The sequence below is a fragment of the Nanorana parkeri genome, unplaced genomic scaffold, assembly GCF_000935625.1.
Source record: "Nanorana parkeri isolate BGI_ZX_2015 unplaced genomic scaffold, ASM93562v1 scaffold2459, whole genome shotgun sequence".
Classification (NCBI taxonomy): domain Eukaryota; kingdom Metazoa; phylum Chordata; class Amphibia; order Anura; family Dicroglossidae; genus Nanorana; species Nanorana parkeri.
In genome coordinates this window covers 131,955-143,596 of record NW_017308727.1, presented here as the reverse complement: position 1 = coordinate 143,596, position 11,642 = coordinate 131,955, and positions in this window count along the sequence as shown.

Below are 11,642 nucleotides of genomic sequence, written 5' to 3'. Positions count from 1 at the left end.
AGTAAGGTGCAGGAGAAAGCATCGCCCACCTCTCAGTAAGGTGCAGGAGAAAGCATCGCCCACCCCTCAGTAAGGTGCAGGAGAAAGCATCGCCCACCCCTCAGTAAGGTGCAGGAGAAAGCATCGCCCGCCCCTCAGTAAGGTGCAGGAGAAAGCATCGCCCACCCCTCAGTAAGGTGCAGGAGAAAGCATCGCCCACCCCTCAGTAAGGTGCAGGAGAAAGCATCGCCCACCCCTCAGTAAGGTGCAGGAGAAAGCATCGCCCACCCCTCAGTAAGGTGCAGGAGAAAGCATCGCCCACCCCTCAGTAAGGTGCAGGAGAAAGCATCGCCCACCCCTCAGTAAGGTGCAGGAGAAAGCATCGCCCACCCCTCAGTAAGGTGCAGGAGAAAGCATCGCCCACCCCTCAGTAAGGTGCAGGAGAAAGCATCGCCCACCTCTCAGTAAGGTGCAGGAGAAAGCATCGCCCACCCCTCAGTAAGGTGCAGGAGAAAGCATCGCCCACCTCTCAGTAAGGTGCAGGAGAAAGCATCGCCCACCCCTCAGTAAGGTGCAGGAGAAAGCATCGCCCACCCCTCAGTAAGGTGCAGGAGAAAGCATCGCCCACCCCTCAGTAAGGTGCAGGAGAAAGCATCGCCCACCTCTCAGTAAGGTGCAGGAGAAAGCATCGCCCACCCCTCAGTAAGGTGCAGGAGAAAGCATCGCCCACCCCTCAGTAAGGTGCAGGAGAAAGCATCGCCCACCCCTCAGTAAGGTGCAGGAGAAAGCATCGCCCACCCCTCAGTAAGGTGCAGGAGGAAGCATCGCCCACCTCTCAGTAAGGTGCAGGAGAAAGCATCGCCCACCCCTCAGTAAGGTGCAGGAGAAAGCATCGCCCACCCCTCAGTATTTTGCCTTCTCTGGTTCCCCATACCTCATGTTAGACTCTATGATATCACTGGGTCTCTGCGCTTCTCTATGCAATGCAGATGGCAGATCATGGCTGGTGGGAGGGGCCGGCAGGGGGCTGTACATAGCTTCCTGAAACCATCACAGCTCCCTGCCTCAGTACTGCTCTCAGGAGCCTTCAGCCTTGATGCAAGCAATGGGCGGGCTCTTGGGAGGAGTTATACAAATACCTATATGCCTGGATGGGTGGGTGTCAGTCTGGCGGAGCGGGGGCGGTCCCAGGCAGGAGGTATTTGCATACAGAGCACCCCGGGTAATGGCCGTATCTGATGCTATTTCAGATGCTGATGAATCTCTTACAATGGCTGATGTATGGAGGCTCCTCCCACTTCCTCACCCCTGGCTATGATGTCCAATGGGAAGCTGGAATAGGAACATTTTGTTGGGTGGACGTTTTTCTCGCCGTTCTGTTCTTTTCACCAATTTCTTATTTGGGGACGTTTGGAGGAAACAAATGATTGGTGACGTTTAATAATAAGTGGGCGGGCTTTTCTGATGCGGCATTGTCATTGGTTCTCCTGTCACTCTGGTCACACCGGCGAGGTCCCGCCTCCTTCCATTTGGTGACAATTATCTCCGTCACAAAGGATCCTTTTATGAGTCTTTGTTGCAGACATTCCTGTACAGGGCCGTCCCTGGCAGCCATATTCAGACATATACCATAGCGCACCCCGTGCCAGGCCACTGGAATGTCTGCGTACAACAGGGGAGGGGCCAACTGCACCAGCTCACCGCCACACCGCGAGGCCTTACGTCTGTGTCATGGCTGCCAGGTGCATGCAGTCCTCCAGCAGAGGAGAGTCATAGAGGAAGGAGCAGAGCCGAGTATATCAGGAGAGGAGAGTTATAGAGGAAGGAGCAGAGTCCTCCAGCAGAGCAGAGTATCTCAGGAGAGGAGAGTTATAGAGGAAGGAGCAGAGTCCTCCAGCAGAGCAGAGTATCTCAGGAGAGGAGAGTTATAGAGGAAGGAGCAGAGTCCTCCAGCAGAGCAGAGTATCTCAGGAGAGGAGAGTTATAGAGGAAGGAGCAGAGTCCTCCAGCAGAGCAGAGTATCTCAGGAGAGGAGAGTTATAGAGGAAGGAGCAGAGTCCTCCAGCAGAGCAGAGTATCTCAGGAGAGGAGAGTTATAGAGGAAGGAGCAGAGTCCTCCAGCAGAGCAGAGTATCTCAGGAGAGGAGAGTTATAGAGGAAGGAGCAGAGTCCTCCAGCAGAGCAGAGTATCTCAGGAGAGGAGAGTTATAGAGGAAGGAGCAGAGTCCTCCAGCAGAGCAGAGTATCTCAGGAGAGGAGAGTTATAGAGGAAGGAGCAGAGTCCTCCAGCAGAGCAGAGTATCTCAGGAGAGGAGAGTTATAGAGGAAGGAGCAGAGTCCTCCAGCAGAGCAGAGTATCTCAGGAGAGGAGAGTTATAGAGGAAGGAGCAGAGTCCTCCAGCAGAGCAGAGTATCTCAGGAGAGGAGAGTTATAGAGGAAGGAGCAGAGTCCTCCAGCAGAGCAGAGTATCTCAGGAGAGGAGAGTTATAGAGGAAGGAGCAGAGTCCTCCAGCAGAGCAGAGTATCTCAGGAGAGGAGAGTTATAGAGGAAGGAGCAGAGTCCTCCAGCAGAGCAGAGTATCTCAGGAGAGGAGAGTTATAGAGGAAGGAGCAGAGTCCTCCAGCAGAGCAGAGTATCTCAGGAGAGGAGAGTTATAGAGGAAGGAGCAGAGTCCTCCAGCAGAGCAGAGTATCTCAGGAGAGGAGAGTTATAGAGGAAGGAGCAGAGTCCTCCAGCAGAGCAGAGTATCTCAGGAGAGGAGAGTTATAGAGGAAGGAGCAGAGTCCTCCAGCAGAGCAGAGTATCTCAGGAGAGGAGAGTTATAGAGGAAGGAGCAGAGTCCTCCAGCAGAGCAGAGTATCTCAGGAGAGGAGAGTTATAGAGGAAGGAGCAGAGTCCTCCAGCAGAGCAGAGTATCTCAGGAGAGGAGAGTTATAGAGGAAGGAGCAGAGTCCTCCAGCAGAGCAGAGTATCTCAGGAGAGGAGAGTTATAGAGGAAGGAGCAGAGTCCTCCAGCAGAGCAGAGTATCTCAGGAGAGGAGAGTTATAGAGGAAGGAGCAGAGTCCTCCAGCAGAGCAGAGTATCTCAGGAGAGGAGAGTTATAGAGGAAGGAGCAGAGTCCTCCAGCAGAGCAGAGTATCTCAGGAGAGGAGAGTTATAGAGGAAGGAGCAGAGTCCTCCAGCAGAGCAGAGTATCTCAGGAGAGGAGAGTTATAGAGGAAGGAGCAGAGTCCTCCAGCAGAGCAGAGTATCTCAGGAGAGGAGAGTTATAGAGGAAGGAGCAGAGTCCTCCAGCAGAGCAGAGTATCTCAGGAGAGGAGAGTTATAGAGGAAGGAGCAGAGTCCTCCAGCAGAGCAGAGTATCTCAGGAGAGGAGAGTTATAGAGGAAGGAGCAGAGTCCTCCAGCAGAGCAGAGTATCTCAGGAGAGGAGAGTTATAGAGGAAGGAGCAGAGTCCTCCAGCAGAGCAGAGTATCTCAGGAGAGGAGAGTTATAGAGGAAGGAGCAGAGTCCTCCAGCAGAGCAGAGTATCTCAGGAGAGGAGAGTTATAGAGGAAGGAGCAGAGTCCTCCAGCAGAGCAGAGTATCTCAGGAGAGGAGAGTTATAGAGGAAGGAGCAGAGTCCTCCAGCAGAGCAGAGTATCTCAGGAGAGGAGAGTTATAGAGGAAGGAGCAGAGTCCTCCAGCAGAGCAGAGTATCTCAGGAGAGGAGAGTTATAGAGGAAGGAGCAGAGTCCTCCAGCAGAGCAGAGTATCTCAGGAGAGGAGAGTTATAGAGGAAGGAGCAGAGTCCTCCAGCAGAGCAGAGTATCTCAGGAGAGGAGAGTTATAGAGGAAGGAGCAGAGTCCTCCAGCAGAGCAGAGTATCTCAGGAGAGGAGAGTTATAGAGGAAGGAGCAGAGTCCTCCAGCAGAGCAGAGTATCTCAGGAGAGGAGAGTTATAGAGGAAGGAGCAGAGTCCTCCAGCAGAGCAGAGTATCTCAGGAGAGGAGAGTTATAGAGGAAGGAGCAGAGTCCTCCAGCAGAGCAGAGTATCTCAGGAGAGGAGAGTTATAGAGGAAGGAGCAGAGTCCTCCAGCAGAGCAGAGTATCTCAGGAGAGGAGAGTTATAGAGGAAGGAGCAGAGTCCTCCAGCAGAGCAGAGTATCTCAGGAGAGGAGAGTTATAGAGGAAGGAGCAGAGTCCTCCAGCAGAGCAGAGTATCTCAGGAGAGGAGAGTTATAGAGGAAGGAGCAGAGTCCTCCAGCAGAGCAGAGTCCTCCAGGAGAGGAGGGTCGTAGAGGAAGGAGCAGAGTCCTCCAGGAGAGGAGAGTCATAGAGGAAGGAGCAGAGTCCTCCAGGAGAGGAGAGTCATGGATGAAGGAGCAGAGTCCTCCAGTGGTCACTCTATGGTTGCTGTACATGGGCGTCTTGCATGGGGTGCAGTGAGCTCTGGGTACATGGGCGTCTTGCATGGGGTGCAGTGAGCTCTGGGTACATGGGCACGGCTCTCTGACTTGTCTCTTCCCACTCAGGTGGTGTGTGATCTTCAGTCCTCCATCACTGCCCTGCGGGAGGAAAATCACCGGCAGCAGCTCAGTGTGGAGAAGAGGTTGCAGGACTCTGCCCGGAATTATGAGGAAGAAAAGAGAACATTGATGAAGGACAATGAGAAGACGACGAAGGTAATTCCCAGTCATGTGACCTCGCACCGTGCGTCATTCACAACCCAACATCACATGACTCCGTGTATAAATTCCTAAGTCCACGTCACAAGCTCCGCCCTACACCCCGCTGACTCCATCAGATGCCCCCAATCATCAATCGCTGACACCCCCAATTGCAGAGAGGTGCGTGGCCTCCATCTGACTCCTTGGCTGTATTCCGGCCTTCACATCAGAGAGACTTTCCTTAATGAAGTCTATTTTCTTTGTGCCGTCACCAGACGGGGTGACCAGGGACTTGGTACGCCGGCTGCCTCACTGGTGTGGCCCCTCGTAGACTCGGAGAGACGTCATCAATCAAGGGGACTCATTACCATTGCCATCGTTCATGTTGAAGGGGTGCCAGAGCCTCCCGGGTTCCCACCAGTAACCGTCTGTCCCATCCCAACCACAACACTCAACTTTCACCGCCTTCCCTTCATTAATACCCATAATTCCTCCATTTATCAGGGGCCCGACGCCAGTAATCAGCCGGGAGTGTTGGGACAGAGCGCAGCGTACAATGCGGGGGCCCACGTTGCTGCAACTATCCTGGGCTTGTTTCTTTGTAATATCACGTATGTGATCAGCCCGGCTCCGGGTCACCGGCCCCCCAAGACGCACATTGCTCTCCTCTTCTGGATCTTCATCAGCTTCACTGAAGTGCAAAGGGGATATTAGGGGTCTATTCTTAAAGAGAACCTGTCACCACTGAAATGCTATCACGCAGGGGGCCACTAATGTCTCCGTAAAGAGAACCTGTCACCACTGAAATGCTATCACGCAGGGGGCCACTAATGTCTCCGTAAAGAGAACCTGTCACCACTAAAATGCCATCACGCAGGGGGCCACTAATGTCTCCGTAAAGAGAACCTGTCACCACTAAAATGGTATCCCGTAGGGGAACACTAATGTCTCCGTAAAGAGAACCTGTCACCACTAAAGTGTTATCACGTCGGGACCACAAATGTCTCCTTGAAGAGAACCTGTCACCACTAAAGTGTTATCACGTAGGGACCACAAATGTCTCCTTGAAGAGAACCTGTCACCACTAAAGTGCTATCACGTGGAGGACCACTAAGACAACTAATGTCTCCTTAAAGAGAACCTGTCACCATAAAAAGTGCTTTCACGTAGGGGGCTTGTGATAGCAATAAAGTTAAGTAAAATAAATGTAAAAACAGCCCCAAAAAAGTTACGATCCCCCACCCTGTATACATGCCCATGCTGACGCAAACACATCAGGTGTTCCTATGTAGAAATATGACGATTGCGGCACACATGTATTTTTTGTGGTCATTCACCACTGACTCCACACTGGTGGCCTGTAGAAGCTTGTGATGCGTTGCCAATAGACAGTTTGGGGGTTTTGTAGTTTTTCGCCATTGCACGGGCACATACAATTTTGAAGCTTGACATGTTTGGTGTCTTCTTATCCGGTGCAAGCTCATCTTTTATATTTTACCATAGACGTCGCCTTCATGTACACTAAAGTCCCTTCTTCTACTAAAAACATGTGTTTCATATTCAGTCGCACTAATATCATACAACATAAAAAATTGCAACTGCCCTCGTCTTATTCTGCGGGGTCCCTGCTATCAGGAAATATATGACTTGTGTGTGGGGGGGGGGGTTAATACATTTTCAGGCCTACAATGTGCAATATAACACGTGTGCAGAAGAAACGAGACGCAAGAACTGCCCTGGCAGTGAAAGGGTTAATCTGATCGTCAGCCAATTAGAGAGTCCTGACAGCGTGCGGAGCCCTCAGAAGCCTCATCACTGATGATAAATGGCCTGTCCGGGCGTTCATGGGATTGTGATACCAAGATATTATCTGACTGCACATGATGGATCACCGACAGTTCCTATGGAGCAAAAACGATCAGAACCAACCCGAAACGCCAAATTCGTGGGGGACCAATATGGCGGCCGGTCAGGTGAGGATTGAGAGACGTTGTCCACCATCTGTGGCCGGTCATAGGACGGTGATACTCGTACGGTTCCCCAGACGCCGCAGAATAACAATGTAAATCCAGAGAGTCTTCCCGGCCCAGGAGACGAGGTTCCGGCTGTGGATGAGGTCTGCTGTGTCCCGGTTGTGTCCTCGCCACCCGTTCCATGATCCGGCCATTTTCTTTCCTGACCAGAACAAGAGGCAACAGACAGAAGAGAAGGTCCCCGCCGCCGTTCCAGAAATACTCCGTCCTCGCACGACCCGCCGCTCAGGTCTCCCATGTTTATGTTTCCAGCCGTCGCTTTGCCCGCGGTGCCCTACAATTATGGAGAAGCCTCTGAGAGCGCGATGCCTATCAGCAGGTCATAATTGCCATTTTACCTTAAAGTCTCCGTCTAGGAGGGCCCGCCCCCTTTCATGGGCCCGCCAGTGTGGAGATGGGGAAGGATTGTGGAAGTGGAGATTAGAAGGTGGCTTGGGATGTGGTCAGAATGTTGTGTCTGCGCTGCCCTGAGAAAACCGCCGTGCTTCCAGCTCTCTGACTTCCAGGGACTTGTATCCCATCCTGCAAAGGGCCGGACTCTCACACTTCACCCTTCTCTACTACCTTTTATGGGGTGGGGGGGATACATACAGCAGTGGAAGGCTTGTCACTGGGGAGATTCACCCTCACTTCCTGTCCTTCTTATAATCTGAACTTCCTGTTTCTTCTCAGGGGAAGGGGAAGGGCCGTGTTCTCTGCATGTTCCTTGATGCAGCAGTGCTATCTGCAGCTTCATTCAGTCCTATATTCTACATCTCGGAGATTCTCCCTCTCGGTGTGTCCTGGTCACCGTTGTCACTGATACAGGAAGTGATCAGAAATACAGGAAGTGATCAGAAATAGAGGGGAAGTCTTCCAATGGGGAAGGGCGGTGTTCTCTGCATGTTCCTTGATGCAGCAGTGCTATCTGCAGCTTCATTCAGTCCTATATTCTACATCTCGGAGATTCTCCCTCACTTCCTGTTCTTGTTATAATTTGAACTTCCTGTTTCTTCTCAGGGGAAGGGCGGTGTTCTCTGCATGTTCCTTGATGCAGCAGTGCTATCTGCAGCTTCATTCAGTCCTATATTCTACATCTCGGAGATTCTCCCTCACTTCCTGTTCTTGTTATAATTTGAACTTCCTGTTTCTTCTCAGGGGAAGGGCGGTGTTCTCTGCATGTTCCTTGATGCAGCAGTGCTATCTGCAGCTTCATTCAGTCCTATATTCTACATCTCGGAGATTCTCCCTCACTTCCTGTTCTTGTTATAATTTGAACTTCCTGTTTCTTCTCAGGGGAAGGGCGGTGTTCTCTGCATGTTCCTTGATGCAGCAGTGCTATCTGCAGCTTCATTCAGTCCTATATTCTACATCTCGGAGATTCTCCCTCACTTCCTGTTCTTGTTATAATTTGAACTTCCTGTTTCTTCTCAGGGGAAGGGGAAGGGCGGTGTTCTCTGTATGTTCCTTGGTGCAGCATTCCTTCCTATATTCTTCATCTCGGAGATTCTCGCTCTCGATGTGTCCTGGTCACCGTTGTCACTGATACAGGAAGTGATCAGAAATAGAGGAAGTGATCAGAAATAGAGGGGGAAGTCTTCCGATGGGGAAGGAGGATTCCTGCACTTTGAATTCTCTATCCCACCCAAGCTGGGATGATAAGGTTCTGGCTTTAGGTATAAAGTTCCACACCGTGGTCACTTACTGTCACTTAGTGTCACATGACCCCCTGCATGCCGGTGGGCTTATCATGGAAATAGCTCACTGATCACATTGTTATTTCTCACGCCCATAGACGGTTGCTGGGCATAGAGCGGACGTGCCAAGTTCAATGCCACTTTCCAGCTTCTGGATCTCAGTCATTGTTTCTGTGCGGCGCTAATGAAGGAGGAAATAATACAAAGCTGATAGAATGTTTCTGATACAAGTTACTCATCGTTCGCGTTCCTGGAAATTGAATATATCCGAAGCAGATCAAACACCCTTTTCTCTTTAATCCGGAGAGGGAAAACATGAACCGCCCCCCCCAACCTTCTGCACCTTTGGTGCAGCATTCCTTCCTATATTCTACATCTCGGAGATTCTCCCTCACTTCCTGTCCTTGTTATAATTTGAACTTCCTGTTTCTTCTCAGGGGAAGAGGAAGGGCGGTGTTCTCTGCATGTTCCTTGGTGCAGCATTCCTTCCTATATTCTACATCTCGGAGATTCTCCCTCACTTCCTGTCCTTGTTATAATTTGAACTTCCTGTTTCTTCTCAGGGGAAGAGGAAGGGCGGTGTTCTCTGCATGTTCCTTGGTGCAGCATTCCTTCCTATATTCTACATCTCGGAGATTCTCCCTCACTTCCTGTCCTTGTTATAATTTGAACTTCCTGTTTCTTCTCAGGGGAAGAGGAAGGGCGGTGTTCTCTGCATGTTCCTTGGTGCAGCATTCCTTCCTATATTCTACATCTCGGAGATTCTCCCTCACTTCCTGTCCTTGTTATAATTTGAACTTCCTGTTTCTTCTCAGGGGAAGAGGAAGGGCGGTGTTCTCTGCATGTTCCTTGGTGCAGCATTCCTTCCTATATTCTACATCTCGGAGATTCTCCCTCACTTCCTGTCCTTGTTATAATTTGAACTTCCTGTTTCTTCTCAGGGGAAGAGGAAGGGCGGTGTTCTCTGCATGTTCCTTGGTGCAGCATTCCTTCCTATATTCTACATCTCGGAGATTCTCCCTCACTTCCTGTCCTTGTTATAATTTGAACTTCCTGTTTCTTCTCAGGGGAAGAGGAAGGGCGGTGTTCTCTGCATGTTCCTTGGTGCAGCATTCCTTCCTATATTCTACATCTCGGAGATTCTCCCTCACTTCCTGTCCTTGTTATAATTTGAACTTCCTGTTTCTTCTCAGGGGAAGAGGAAGGGCGGTGTTCTCTGCATGTTCCTTGGTGCAGCATTCCTTCCTATATTCTACATCTCGGAGATTCTCCCTCACTTCCTGTCCTTGTTATAATTTGAACTTCCTGTTTCTTCTCAGGGGAAGAGGAAGGGCGGTGTTCTCTGCATGTTCCTTGGTGCAGCATTCCTTCCTATATTCTACATCTCGGAGATTCTCCCTCACTTCCTGTCCTTGTTATAATTTGAACTTCCTGTTTCTTCTCAGGGGAAGAGGAAGGGCGGTGTTCTCTGCATGTTCCTTGGTGCAGCATTCCTTCCTATATTCTACATCTCGGAGATTCTCCCTCACTTCCTGTCCTTGTTATAATTTGAACTTCCTGTTTCTTCTCAGGGGAAGAGGAAGGGCGGTGTTCTCTGCATGTTCCTTGGTGCAGCATTCCTTCCTATATTCTACATCTCGGAGATTCTCCCTCACTTCCTGTCCTTGTTATAATTTGAACTTCCTGTTTCTTCTCAGGGGAAGAGGAAGGGCGGTGTTCTCTGCATGTTCCTTGGTGCAGCATTCCTTCCTATATTCTACATCTCGGAGATTCTCCCTCACTTCCTGTCCTTGTTATAATTTGAACTTCCTGTTTCTTCTCAGGGGAAGAGGAAGGGCGGTGTTCTCTGCATGTTCCTTGGTGCAGCATTCCTTCCTATATTCTACATCTCGGAGATTCTCCCTCACTTCCTGTCCTTGTTATAATTTGAACTTCCTGTTTCTTCTCAGGGGAAGAGGAAGGGCGGTGTTCTCTGCATGTTCCTTGGTGCAGCATTCCTTCCTATATTCTACATCTCGGAGATTCTCCCTCACTTCCTGTCCTTGTTATAATTTGAACTTCCTGTTTCTTCTCAGGGGAAGAGGAAGGGCGGTGTTCTCTGCATGTTCCTTGGTGCAGCATTCCTTCCTATATTCTACATCTCGGAGATTCTCCCTCACTTCCTGTCCTTGTTATAATTTGAACTTCCTGTTTCTTCTCAGGGGAAGAGGAAGGGCGGTGTTCTCTGCATGTTCCTTGGTGCAGCATTCCTTCCTATATTCTACATCTCGGAGATTCTCCCTCACTTCCTGTCCTTGTTATAATTTGAACTTCCTGTTTCTTCTCAGGGGAAGAGGAAGGGCGGTGTTCTCTGCATGTTCCTTGGTGCAGCATTCCTTCCTATATTCTACATCTCGGAGATTCTCCCTCACTTCCTGTCCTTGTTATAATTTGAACTTCCTGTTTCTTCTCAGGGGAAGAGGAAGGGCGGTGTTCTCTGCATGTTCCTTGGTGCAGCATTCCTTCCTATATTCTACATCTCGGAGATTCTCCCTCACTTCCTGTCCTTGTTATAATTTGAACTTCCTGTTTCTTCTCAGGGGAAGAGGAAGGGCGGTGTTCTCTGCATGTTCCTTGGTGCAGCATTCCTTCCTATATTCTACATCTCGGAGATTCTCCCTCACTTCCTGTCCTTGTTATAATTTGAACTTCCTGTTTCTTCTCAGGGGAAGAGGAAGGGCGGTGTTCTCTGCATGTTCCTTGGTGCAGCATTCCTTCCTATATTCTACATCTCGGAGATTCTCCCTCACTTCCTGTCCTTGTTATAATTTGAACTTCCTGTTTCTTCTCAGGGGAAGAGGAAGGGCGGTGTTCTCTGCATGTTCCTTGGTGCAGCATTCCTTCCTATATTCTACATCTCGGAGATTCTCCCTCACTTCCTGTCCTTGTTATAATTTGAACTTCCTGTTTCTTCTCAGGGGAAGAGGAAGGGCGGTGTTCTCTGCATGTTCCTTGGTGCAGCATTCCTTCCTATATTCTACATCTCGGAGATTCTCCCTCACTTCCTGTCCTTGTTATAATTTGAACTTCCTGTTTCTTCTCAGGGGAAGAGGAAGGGCGGTGTTCTCTGCATGTTCCTTGGTGCAGCATTCCTTCCTATATTCTACATCTCGGAGATTCTCCCTCACTTCCTGTCCTTGTTATAATTTGAACTTCCTGTTTCTTCTCAGGGGAAGGGGAAGGGCGGTGTTCTCTGTATGTTCCTTGGTGCAGCATTCCTTCCTATATTCTTGATCTCGGAGATTCTAGCTCTCGCGGTGACC